The following is a 14,001-nucleotide window of genomic DNA, read 5'->3' on the forward strand; positions in this document are numbered from 1 at the left end:
CAAATGAGAACATGTGATATTTGGCTTTTCTGATCCTATGTTAGTTTGCTAAGGATAATGGCCTCCAGGCCCATCCATATTCCTGCAAAAGACATGATCTTATTCTTTTTTTATAGCTGCATAGTATTTCATGGTGTATATATACCACATTTTCTTTATCCAGTCTACTGTTGATGGGCATTTAGGTTGATTCCATGTCTTTGTTGTTGTGAATAGTGCTGCAGTGAATATATGTGTGCATTTATCTTTATGGCAGAATGATTTATATTTCTTTGGGTATATAACTAGTAATGAGATTTCTGGACCAAGTGATAGTTCTGTTTTTAGTTCTTTAAGGAATCGCAAAACTGCTTTCCAAAATGGTGAAACTAATTTACATTCCCGCCAGCAGTGTACAAATGTTCCCTTTTCTCTGCAATGTCACTATCATCTGTTATTTTTTGTCTTTTAAAAAATAGCCATTCTGACAGGTGTAAGATGGTATTTCATTGCAGTTTTTATTTTAATTTCTTTAGTTATATTGAGCAATTTTCATATGTTTGTTGGTTGCATGTATGTCTTCTCATGAAAAGTCACTGTTCATGTCCTTTGCCCACTTTTTAATAGGGTTGTTTGTTTTTTGCTTGTAAATTTGTTTAAGTTCCTTATAGATTCTGGATATTAGACTGTTGTCAGATGCATAGTTTGCAAATATTTTCTCCCCTTCTGTAGATTGTCTGCTTACTTTGGTGATAGTTTCTTTTGCTGTGCAGAGGCTCTTTACAATTAGATCTCATTTGTCAATTTTTGCTTGTGCCGTAATTGCTTTTGGAAAAGTAATAGCCATTTTCATAAGTGAGACAATTTGCCATCTGGTGACAGTCAAGGGATTTGCTTAAGGCCTCATGGTGAATCTTGATACCAAATGGGGAAACAGAAGCAAGTGTTCTTATATCTGAACAGGTCCAAAATAGTAAAGACTATTGGAAAATGTGCTTCACTAGCTGACTGTGTCTGCCATGACTCTGTAATAGAACCCTCCAACTCACAGACCTGTCTCTAGGCATTCACAATCTTGAGTCTAGACCAAAACAACTCACTCCATTCATAGGTGAAATGAAGGCTCCCAGTCACAGGTCCAGGATTAGACCAGGAATGGGTGGGTTTGAACCAACTCAATTTAAAAGTCTCAAAGATGACTGTTAAGCAAAACTAGAGAGTCAAGTGTAGTAAGTGTAACTTTTCAGTTGAAGAATTTAAAGACGGCATATTTCCAAGGAATGAAAAGATACAGGCTGTGGTCATGTTACTAGATTTTTAAACTGAAGAGGGCAAAATAAAAAATAAAATCAATGGATTGTGAGCTTAGTGTTCTTCTGGTTATATCATTCATTTCCCCAACTCAGTTGAGTGCAGCACACATTTAGGGAGTCCTTGCTGTGCAACAGAATTGTGTCCTGTCCTGAATCGCCATTTTTGGCTATTATTATTACATCTGAAGGTACAAAGGTAAAGGAGCATTCCTGCCTTTGATGGGTTTGGCCTGGTCTATTGGTTTCCAAACCTGCCAGTAGAGCAGAATTTATCTGGAGAGCATCTTTTAAATCTCCACCCCAAAAGATTCTTGCAGAATGTTTGCGGTGAATCAAGGGGTTTTGAATTTTTAACAACTTGCATGGGTGAGTCTTATCTACTTTGTCTATTTCTATCCCATAACAAGATTTTGGGCATAAATGATCTTATTCAATTGAACATTGACACAATATAGGACGATGGAGAGGAAGACTGACCCAAACATGTAATTCTTGAATACCTATAGAGAGTGAGCAGTAGGTTAGCAGGGGACTTGGAACAAAAATAGGCAGGGAGATCACTGGTTTGTCTCAAAACGAGCGTGAAAAGCAATGATCTGGAAGTCACAGTGAGATTCCAGTAGGACAGACACCCCAAACACACAGGGAGTATGGAAACTGAAGCCATAGTCACTGAAAAGTCTGGAAGAAAAGCACCGTCATCGGATAAGTCAGCTTCCTGGTGAGGCATGCAAGTTGAGGGGGAAGTAGCAATGTGGGGATTACTTTGGAAAAGTAGTTAAGAAGGGTATCAAGAGGAAAGCGTGAGGAGTGCAAATTAATAGGCGCAAGATAGGGCAGAGAAGGTGGTAGCCTGATTAGCCAGGGAATGAGTTTGGGAGAGAATGAGTCTACATTTTGTGTCATGACTGCAAAGGACTGAGCTAAGGGAGGATAGGGTCTACAGGTAGAGGACATTAATTTGCCTGTACTCCGTGCACTGCCACCCTTCCTCATTAAGCACATAGCTTACAGGCCACTTTATTTTTTATGAATCCCTAAGAAGTGAAATGCTTTTCTCAGGTATCCCAGCAAATTCATTCCGAGGTACTGAAGAGACAAGAGAATCCCCGCTATAGAACCAAGCCTAAGGCCTCCTCAAGTCTTTGTTGTTTTGAGATGGACTCTTGCTCTGTTGCCAGGCTGGAGTGCAGCTGCACGATCTAGGCTCACTGCAACCTCTGCCTCCCAAGTTAAAGTGATTCTCCTGCCTCAGCCTCCTGAGTAGCTGGGATTATAGGCATGCCCCACCACCCCTGGCTAATTTTTATATTTTTAGTAGAGACAGGGTTTCAACATGTTGGCCAGGCTGGTCTCAAACTCCAGACCTCAAGTGATCTGCCTGCTTAGGCCTCCCAAAGTGCTGGGATTACAGGTGTGAGGCACCATGCCCTGCCTCTCTCTTCAGTCTTCTAAGGGGTTCGATAATTTGTCATTAGGAGAAATAATAAAGCTGTGTAACGCCTTGACATGTTGTGCTTTCCTTAGTAAAAATTAAAGGGAGGCTGGAAAACCTTTATTAAAAGAAGACAACTTTGCCTGAGGTTGTTTGGCTGGCAACAGCCTTTACTTTTGGCTGGAAAACCTTTACTAAAAGAGAACAACTTTGCCTGAGGTTGTTTGGCCCAGGACTTACATGGAAAGGACAGACAGTCTGCAGGCTTATGAAGAATTCACTGTAATTAGTTCTTAAGCAGCTTTCAAGCAACCTGATCCCTTGGTAAATTCTGGAGAGAACTCAGTTCAGGAGAAACTGCAACAGCAAATTAGGAGTTAAGTGAATGTCATTCATTTCCTCTTTCTCAGCTGCTCCAGGGCTATTTATGCAAACTTTTCCTGGGGGAGCCTACCTCTATTCTCTATAACAGTGTTAATGACAACTTTCTTTAAAGAGCTCTTGCTATTTGATTGTTCAGTCCAGGCTTTATTATTCTTTCCATAGGGTGATTAGCAGATAAGTGGCATTTCTGTTCCTCCCCCAGGCAGTAGCAATAAAGTCTCCTATCCCATATTAACATCGTGATTTGTCATTTATATTCATATCACAGACATGAATTTGGAATCAGAGACACAAGCTTGTATTTGAGGTCTGCCACTTCTAGCTATGTTACTAGATTAAGTTACAGTTACCTAACCACTGGAGTTTTATATTTATTCAGTCATTATATGGAAGCAAATTGGACCTCCTGTTTGGTGGTTGTGTGGATTGAGTGACAATGCATGCAAAATGCTTAGCAAAGTGCATTAGTGTCCTAAAAGTGGTAGCATACCTCAGTATTACAGTCGTTATCTTACATTACTATCATTTGATTATTATCTAAATCAGCCTTATAATAACCTTATAAGGTAGGCATGATAGTTCTTATTCTGGGATCATTTGTAGCAAAAGGAGGGGATCTATATGAAAAAGAAGGCACATGAATAGATAAATGTATAACATCTTATTTCCTACCTTATTTCAATCGGAGGAAATGACAAACTAAGGAGCGCAGGTAAGGTCTCCAACAACTGTTTTACCCTGCCAAATCTCTGTATGCCTAAACCCTGACATACTTCCTCTGTACCCTAAGCCAGGACCCACCTACACCCTCTACTGCTGGCTTAGAAATTGAATCTCCTGCCTAGTTCTTGCCAGGATCACTTTTTGGAAAAAGATTCTACTTTGTCTAGCAGCACACAGGGTCCCCATTCTAGCTGTTGCTGGGTTAGGGATATTAGTGTTACACACCTCGTTACTGCAGGTAGAAGTTTAAGACCGGCGGAATAATTTGTGGGGCCCAGTGTCCAGTGAAAACATGGGACTCCTTTTTCAAAGAGTATTAAACATTTCAAGACAGGGACAGCAGAACATTAAACCGTGCACAAGGCGCTTCTGACCGCAGAGCCCTCTGTGACTGCCCGGGTTGCTCACCCAGGAAGCTGATCTTCAGTTTAGCTGAAGATCTGCAATTTCACTTGCAAAGTGTTCCTTTGAAATTGCTCACTTCATTCATTAATCAATTTATTCTTTTAACAAATATGTTTCTGAGCTGCTACTATATGTATGTCACACATCAAAGTCTGAAGATACAGCATTAAAAAAAAAAAAAGCAAGGTCCCAACCTTCCTGATACTTAACATTATAGGTCAGAAGTTGGAAAACTATAGCTCGTGGGCCAAATCTGGCTTGCCACCTGTTTTTGTACCTCCCACAAACTAGGAATGTTTTTTTCCATTTTTAAGTACTTAAAGAAAATTTTAGCCCAGGCTTGGTGGCTCATGCCTGTAATCTCAGCACTTTGGGAGGCCGAGGTGGGTGAGTTACTTGAGGTCTGGAGTTGGAAATCAGTCTTGCCAGTGTGGCAAAACCCAATCTCTGCTAAAATACAAAATTTAGCTGGGTGTGGTGGTACGTACCTATAATCCCAGCTACTCGGGAGGCTGAGGCAGGAGAATCGCTTGAACCTGGGAGGGGGAGGTTGCAGTGAGCTGAGATTATGCCACTGCAGTCCAGCCTGGGTGACAGAGTGAGACTCCATCTCAAAATAAATGAATAAATAAATTTAAAAAATAATATTTTGTGATGTGAAATTTACATGAAATTCAAATTTTAGTGTTCATGAAGTTTTATCAGAACGTAGCTACACCTATTTGTTTACATATTGTCTATGGCTGCTTTTGCAAAACAGCTGCAGAATTTAGCAGTTCTAACAGAGATTGTTTGGCCTGCAAAGCCTAAAATATTTACCATCTGGTCTTTACAAAAAAAATAAATGTTTACCAGCTAGTATTCTAGGGGTGCGAGAGACTATAGACAAGCGATCAATTAAACAAGATAATTATGTATTCTGATGAAGGCTGTGAAGGAAATACATGGGTGATGAAATCTTATTCCTGTCTTTGAATAGGGCAGGAAGGGAACACCTTTTGGAGGAGCTGATAATTGAACTGAGTCCTGAAGGACAAAAATATGCCGGCCATACAGAGAGCCAGGGGGAAAAAAAAAAAAAAAAAGCGTTCCAGGTAAAGGCAACAGTGAGATCAATGGCCTAGAGGTGGAAAAAGTCTCGGTTTATCCTGTGGATAGAATGAGGTCAACATGGCTGCAGCATCTTGAGAAGGTGGGAAGGGTAAAAGTGAGACAGAGAGGTAGGCAGGATATATAGCTCAGGATCTGAGGCCTTGGTAAGGAGTTAGGGCTTTACTCTGAGAGCAAAGAAAAGTTATTAAAGGATTTTAAATAGGGAAGTAATACAATCTGGTATACATATGTTTTGGAAGGCTTCTCTGGCTGTTGTGTGGAGAACGTGTTTTAGGGAGGACAAGAATGAAAAAAGGGAGAGAAAATAGGACACTATTAGAGTCCACGCAAGAGGTGGAAGTGGTTTGGATTCAGGTGCCACTGGATTTGGAGAAACGTAGAAGTCTCTGGGATGTATTTTGAAGGTGGCACCTACCCAACTTGGTGATAAACTGGCCTATGACCTGAAAAGGAAGGCTTCAAGACTGGTTTCGAAGCTTCTAACTTGATCAATCAGGGTTTTGGTGGCACCATTAATTAAGATTAAATGATTCAGTAAATATTTGTTGACTGCCTCCTACATTATATTCGCTCATCTAGGCTATAGTAAATAGCAGTGAACATAACAAAAGAGGCCAATAATCAAACATGCCCCTAACTATACAAAATGTCAAAGGTTGATAAATGCAACGGAGAAAACTAAAGGAGGGAAAGAGCGAGGCGAAGGCCATGGAGATTTGAGAAGGTCAGAGAAGGTGCCTGACTATGAAGCAACTCCAAATAGAACTCAACTCCAAATAAAAGATGAAATTCCTATTTTCCCGCTTAGAAAAACCACTCCCTTCAAAAGCTGTTTTTGGCTAATTCATTACACTTAATGTAGTTAAACACATATTTTTAAAATCACATATTACATAAGCAAATATAAATATAAAAGTATACTATTAAAATAAATTACATTAAATTTACCATTTCTTTCACTATGTCCATCTGTTTTTTAAATTTTATAGAATCAAAAATTTAATGTATAGTAGCAATATTAATCATCATTAGAGATTTGGCTTGAGAACTATTTCTCTGTAAAAACATGAATATAAGGTGAATTTTTTTATTTTTCTAAAATATGATTTTGGATAATAGCTATTTAAATGAATGAATGAATGAATCAATCAATCCTTACCATGTTCAGACTCATGCAATGGTTATCCAGGAGAGTGGAAAAGCTCTTATTGGTAGAGCAGAGGAGGAGGCCAGGTAGCAGGCAGCACACGCATTCCTATTCAGATGTCAGAATACATAAAGGAGATAAAATGTTATCATTTCTATTCTATCTATTAATTTTCTTTACTTAAAAGATCAAGAAGCAGGGAGAGAAATGGGGGGTAGAGAGAGAATTTAAAACTACATTGGAAAGGCCAGGTGTGGTAGCTCATGCCTATAATCCCAGCACTTTTGGGAAACCAAGGTGGGTGGATTGCTTGAGTCCAGGAGTTTGATTCCAGCCAGGGCCACATGATAAAACTCTATCTCTACAAAAAATACAAAAATTAGCCAGGCACAGTGGCGTGAGCCTGTAGTCCCAGTTATCTGGGAGGCTGTGGTGGGAGGATTGCTTGAGCCTGGGAGGTCAAGGCTGCAGTAAGCTGTGTTTGTGCCACTGTATTCCAGCCTGGGTGAGAAAGTGAGACCCTGTCTGAAAAAACTGCATCAGAAAACTTAAAAATGTACAAGGAAGTTGACATATATTTCCTTTAACCCTTTTCCTATTTAGAAAAAAACTGCAGCTCCCTGCCAGTGCTCACTTAATTTTATGTAAACACGCTCTTTGAGGCTGAAGCAAATCTGACTGATTTTCAACGTGAAAATAAAATCAGAATCATCTACTTCAGAAAAATTGGATTCATTAAATAAATCTTCAGCCAACAACTGTTGGAGAACAATGTTGACATCACGTGTAGGAAAGCTGTGTTTTCCAGGATTGGAGATTTTTAGTAATCGAGAACTACTATGTTTTGTAAAAGGAAATACCACTACTAAAAACAGAATGCTATAAATAAAATGATGTCTTTTGTTTCCAAAGTCAATATACCCAGGGCGATGAGAAAATAATAATAAAAGCGAGATATTTTGTGGCAAAGTTATCTGGAGGCAAACGCTGAAGCCACAAGTGCTGCCCGCGAGTATTCTCAGGGCAAGTGGGAAGGGGTTTTAAGTCATTTTTCTGTTTTTCTCTTTTTATCCTAAATCAACTTTAAATGCTACTTTTTAACTTAACATTTAAAAAATATGTTATTTTTAATGGCTGTATAGCTTTTCATCTTATTTATTTATTAAAAGAGAGTCTTATTCTATCACCAAGGCTACAGTGCAGTGGCACCATCTTGGCTCACTGCAACCTCTGCCTCCTGGGTCAAGTGATTCTCCTGCCTCAGCCTCCCCAGTAACTGGGATTACATGCATGTGCCACCATGCTTGGCTAATTTTGCTTTTGTGTTTTTTTTTTTTTAGACAGAGTCTCACTCTGTCACTCAGACTGGAATACAGTGACATGATCTTGGCTCACTGCAACCTCCGCCTCCCAGGTTCAAGCAATTCTCCTGTCTCAGCCTCTGGACTAGTTGGGACTATAGGTACCTGCCACCGTGCCTGGCTAATTTTTGTATTTTTAGTAGAGACAGAGTTTCACCTTATTGCTCAGTCTGGTCTTGAAATCCTGACCTCAGGTGATCCGCCTGCCTGAGCCTCCTAAAGTGCTGGGATTACAGGTGTGAGCCACGGGGGCCTGGCCTAATTTTGTAGTTTTAGTAGGGATGCGGTTTCACCATGTTGCCCAGGCTGGTCTTGAACTCCTGACCTCAGGTGATCCACCTGCCTCAGCCTCCCAAAGTGCTGGAACTACAGGCATGAGGCACCTCTTGCTGATGATCGATAACATTCTATCTCTGTATTGATGACATTCTAGCTCTGCGTTGTATCTTATGTATTCTGATGTCTGAATGAGAAAGGAAAGCTGTGAATAATGCTTTCAAGGACCTCTACTGTGTGGGACCTGCATATTTCCTTTACAGAGTTGCTGTGATAATGAAGAAATGTACATATATGCCTTTATGGTGTGATATGATCCAACTGTATCTCCACTCAAATCTCATCTTGAATTGTAGCTCCCATAATTCCCACCTGGGGAGGGACCTGGTGGGACATAATTGAATCGGGGGGTGGTTTCCCCTATACTGTTGTTACTGTCATTATTCTAAAAAAATGACTATACTGATAATTATTTTAAAGTACAAACACCAAAATGTTTTCTGTTCTTAGGCAGAGCGTGTGTGGGGGGAAATGGGGAGGAAGACGTATGAGGAGGAGATTGGTGAATAAACTTCAAATGCCTAGTTGTACCTGTGTAGAAACAGGTTACAGAGGGAGAGAAGAAAACAAATACTTCCATTTAGCCATTTTTGTCAGAGAAGACTGTGGTCATTCTTCAGAGAAGATGAACAGCTGGGAGAATTTGAGTTGGGGGATAGAGCCCAAAATAGGGTTGGAATAGGCCAGGAAACCAGAGTAACAGGCATGGAAGGTTAGAAGAGGGGAAACAGTAATGTGTTGTTTACACAAGACCTGTGTTCTCCTTCCTGATGAATCAATTGCCTTATTAATTCCCAGGTTCTGTTTGGTGGAAGCAGCAGTGAGCAATAGTGGTTTGTTTTATATTTACAGACATTATCAATCCTTTGATGCCTTTAATCTTTGCTGGGCAATGCAATTCTTTCTGTTATTTCTCATGAAGTTTAAAAAAAAAGCTAGCTAAATTATGCAAACCCCTGTGTAGGAAAGAGGCTGACATTTTACAAGCATCAATAATTTTATCACATTACTATTTGGCAATAATCCTTTTTAGGAGTGGTTGTTTATATTTGTCTAATCAGGGAGATGGTATTACACTCCATTGACTGGTATGTTAAAATTACCTATAATTTCTCCCTTTTCTACATAGAAATCTAAGTACTGGATTAAGGCAGGTTTAGTGACCGTTTTACCAAATGAGTTATGTTTTCCAATAAGCAGAAACAGACAACACACACACACACACACATACACACACACACACACGCACGCACAGACGCTTTAGCATTAGAAAGACTATGCTTCAATTTTGCTAACTTTCATTTACTAACTTTGCATACTTGGGCAATCTGTGATTCACCCAGTTTCTCATCTTTAAAATGGAATAATATTTATAGTCTCCATTAATTGTGAAGATAAAAATAGATCATTATTTATAAAGCACTTAACATAGTATCTGACACACTAATTGCTCAGTCAGTGTTAACTTCTCATTTCCCTCCTCCTTCCCTTCCTTTCTTGCAACAATCTCTGTGCTCAAGGCCATTTGGCTACCAGACAGAATTGAGGAACAACAAACTCAAAGTCACAAGACACAGCTTTGCCATGTATTACCGGAGTCAGTTTAGGTCAATTAGCTCTCTTAACTCTCCTGTCTGTAAATAATGGGGATAATACCTGTAGTGTCCAGCAACCTAGTTGGTGAGGCATCAGTGGATCAAAAGAAGAAATGAATGAGAAAGTGGCTTTTAAATAAATAATAAGGTCAGATTCCTGTGACATTCTGAGTAATCATCCAGGAACTGGGAAAGTAACTGATCTCTAACTACCTTTTAAGTTGCCAGTTATTGTAGGTAGAAATCATTGTGAGGGAGGTTCACAATGGTGAATAGTCTCCTAGCTGCACCCTTTTACATTCCCACCAGCAGTACAAGATTCTAGTTTTTTCACATCCTCACCAACACGTCATCTTTTTTTGATAATTTTTATCCTAACAGGTGTAAGGAAATATTTCGTTGTGGTTTTTATTTGCATTTCCCTGATGATTGGTTTAAATTCTCAAAGAAGTAAACACTATTCTCCAGGGTTTTATTTTATTTTTTCATTGCTATCAGGTTCACACAGCAGCAGCCTTCCACCTATTGGCATTTCTCACCAGACTCAAAGAGTTTGACCTTCTCTTTTTTTTAAGGCACCATGCTGGGCACATCAGGTTTTCAATGTAATGTAAGTCAGAATTTCTACAAGGCTCCTGTTGTGAGAATTACTGGCTGGACTCTTATCATTTTCTCTTGCTCTTGTTCAGCCCACTCCATCATACTACCAGATGTGCTCAGACATGTGGGTGTTGTCTAATGTGCAGAGGAAAACTTTGATTTAAAGTTTGGAAAACAAAAACAAATAATTCTATTTATTAATCAGAATTCTTTGAAAATGGACATTGAAATCTATGTATTTCTACCTATAACAGATTAACGTAACTTGCTTTAAAATGAATAAAATGGATCTGGATAACTTGCATCAGCATGAGAGCTTGCTATCCTCAGATAGTACCCTTAAATCCAATTCTTTATTCATCATGGAGTCTCAGTTTAACTCCTACAATTAGAGAAAATGACTTAATATTTCTGCCCACCTCTTTCACCAAAGTTGGCAAGTCTAAAGTGCTGAAAAACAAACTACAGTTACTAAACAAAATTTAAAACTCAGATAATGTGAGAAAAATTACTGCAAACCAGGCTCTGTAAGTCTGTGCTTCCGAGGTTACAAAGGGCTAGTTACAGGTACACTAAGATATTACTTCCTCCTTGTTCAAGGGTATGACAAAAGCTCTGTCTTAGATAGTATTTTGAAAATACCTAAAAAATTTAACTGATGGAAAGTCCTGAATCATATCTAAGTACATAAGCCTGGTTTAGTTATTCTTCCTAATGGCTCCAGGTCAAGACTAGTCAACATAATTGTCTCTGGTTTGGGGGATAGTCAGGAAACCATGGCTGCTGACTTCAGTGGTGAGTTCTTAATTATTTTTTGGTCTTAATAACCACAAATGGTTCAGACTTGTCGACCTAATCCAGTCATAATAGAACGGCTTCCTACCAGCTTAGTTCTTGCAGAAATTAAAGTGTTAAGAAAGATTGAGTAACCCATATTTTTCTCTGAGCTCTTGTTTTCATGAGTACACACTGCTTTTTGTTTCAGGTACTTTCATGGTTAACAAAATTATCATTTAAAAATAAATAGAGTAAAAATAAATAAAAAAATTAAAATTATTTATTGGGTATTCAGGTACTTGTTTGGTACAATAACCCTATGAAATAAGTGTGATTTTTTTTCATAATGGTTCAATACATTGCTCTAAGTCATGCAATTATTTCATGAAAGAGGCAAAATTCAAATCCCAGGCTCAATGAATCTGGAACTAAAACACTTTAATTTGAATGTATATTTTTTCCTCACAGAGTAACTCTCAAATCCCATTGTTAGAGTCTGCTGTCACATAGACCTGGAAAATTCTACAAGCTGTCTCCGCTTCGTAAAGAGTCATAATGTATACTAGCTTAGTAACGGCTCCAGGCTTATTAATGGCTTCCCTATATAAATCCATCTATATTTGTTTCTCAAATTTATTTTCCTGCATTTCTTGAATTATTTTCCCCTGAATCCCATCCTCCTACCACTACCTTTCTTAACACAACGACTACTAACAATCTGCAAAACACACTTTGGGAAATATTGCACTCAGTCATTCAGGTCCTGTTGTTGATGCTGTAGGGATTGAAATCAATTGAGAGAAAATATTCCAGGACAAAGAGAGAGGGAGGAGACAAAGAAGGAGAAAGAAGAAGGAGAAGGCGAAAAAGGAAGAGGAGGAAGAAGAAAAGGAAGAGGAGAAAGAAAATAAAGGAGAGAAAAGGAGAAAGAGAAAAAAAGAAAATTCTATATCTTGAGTGAATTGAAACATGGAAAGAAGAAGGAAGGGCTTATTAATGGCTAAAAACATTCTTGTGGCAAATCACTCATTTATATTCACTAATATAAACTGAGTTTTTAATACGCCAATATTTTGTAGCAATTGATAAAAATGTTTGGCAAGCAGCCAGAACATCTTCCAGCATGTTTTAAGTTCCTGATGGAGGGACCAAGATTCAGAAGACACAGTCTTTTTCCTCAATGGGATCATAATATATTACGGCATAGAAGACAAGGATACAGGTGGTATCAATGGCACAGACTGCATGACAAGTGCCCCTGGGAACGTACAGGGTTCAAACTTGGGGTCTATAAATTTCTAGCTGTGTGTCCTTAGGTAACCTACTTAGCCTATCTGTGCCTCAGTTTCCTCATCTGCAAAATGATGATAATAAGATAACCTACTTCATAGGGTTGTTGTGAAGAGTAAAGTACTCAGAACATTCCTGACAAACAGTATGCTTTATAAGTGTCAATTATTATGTTTTATATTATTATTTTGAAACAAATTCGTAAAAAAATTAAAAATCTGAGAAACAGAGAAAATCCCCAGGAATGCCATGAAAGAGTAAGATGGATAAAAGTAGGACTGCATGACCTCTGAGTAACCAGTCTCACATATTTGTCCCAAACTGTGTGCGAAGAGAAGGAAGCCTGGGCAGAATCCAGCATTCGAATGGCTGGAAGGAGCTGTCATTCTAGAACTGGGATTTGGTAACATATAGAAAGTAACCAGGAAGACCAAGTATTCTAAGGATTGTGGCTAGAGCTGTGAGCAGGCTGACCTGGAATTAGAATACAGGGAAATAGGCCATGAAGAAACAGCATGCTTGCAATGATCCAAGATACTGAACTCACCTACCCTGAGCTGTTAATTCAGTAGTTTTGCACTGATCCCATCTAGTTGCGTACATGTAAGGAGAGGAGGAGGAATGCCAAGCCAGAAGACCGCTGTGGAGTACAAATGTAGAAGAGAATTCTCTAAGAATCAGAAGTTTGGTCTTCATTTCATCTGACATAAAACAAGAAATATGTGCAGTCAAATTGAAATTCTGTTTGCATCTCTTGTTGGCAGGGGGTGGCTTATCATTGTTTGTCCCACAGATGTGTTTTGAAATTGCCAACCAATGAAAATGCACAAAGTTAGCAAAATTGGTTACTCATTTTCCCAAAAATGTATACTGAATGTGCTGTAAATGAACTCGTTTTAGAAAGTTCAGTGAAGTATACAGATTCCAGTTACTGGTAATGACTTAAAATAAGGCAATATAAATGCCACAGCTGAGTACGGTTTTTACCCTTTACTTTTAGTTCTTGATGTGGCTCGCTGAAAACTATAATTGAAATGACTGGTTGAGTTATGACTGCCAAACTCTGTCTTTGTTAACATCTAAGTAAAAGAAAGTTTGAAGGTAGGGATTGGGGAATGGGAGAAAGCTAGGGGAGGAGATGACATGGGAGAAGATGCTATGGATCTGGATTTCTTACCAGAATCAGTGGTGGGTAAATCCCTGAGGTTTCTTGATAATCTGCCTGGGATTAGATTCTCTGTAAAACCAGCTGATTCACAGTATAATTGCTTTCTATTTTAAAATATCTCCACTTAAGCAATGTTACCACACCTTGCTATATAAAATGTATAATAATTGTAAGATAAATTTGCCTGCTTCTCTACATTCACATGGGTTCATATATCAAGAGAATAAATTAAAGAGAAATTTATCCCAGGGGATTTTATAATAAATTACCAGAGAAAACTAAAACAGAATGCTAAAAGAAAAGCAATAGAAAACTGATACAAACACAAAAAAATGCTTAATTAAAAAAACTCTAAAAATATGTAACTAGAGTGCA

The 14,001-nt window shown here is 38.6% G+C and overlaps 1 long non-coding RNA gene across 1 annotated transcript in view; it reads right to left on the bottom strand.

The window, feature by feature from the left end:
• The window catches only part of LOC135274606 (uncharacterized), a 286,945-nt gene extending 280,344 nt beyond the window's left edge, over positions 1-6,601 (bottom strand). Inside the window, exon 1 of the long non-coding RNA XR_010342394.1 lies at positions 6,512-6,601. This is a non-coding gene — a long non-coding RNA (uncharacterized LOC135274606). The remainder of the gene's footprint in view (positions 1-6,511) is intronic.
• Between the last annotated feature and the right edge of the window lie 7,400 nt (positions 6,602-14,001).

The sequence above is a fragment of the Aotus nancymaae genome, unplaced genomic scaffold, assembly GCF_030222135.1.
Source record: "Aotus nancymaae isolate 86718 unplaced genomic scaffold, 86718_ANA_hifiasm-v0.15.2.pri h1tg000012l, whole genome shotgun sequence".
Lineage (NCBI taxonomy): Eukaryota > Metazoa > Chordata > Mammalia > Primates > Aotidae > Aotus > Aotus nancymaae.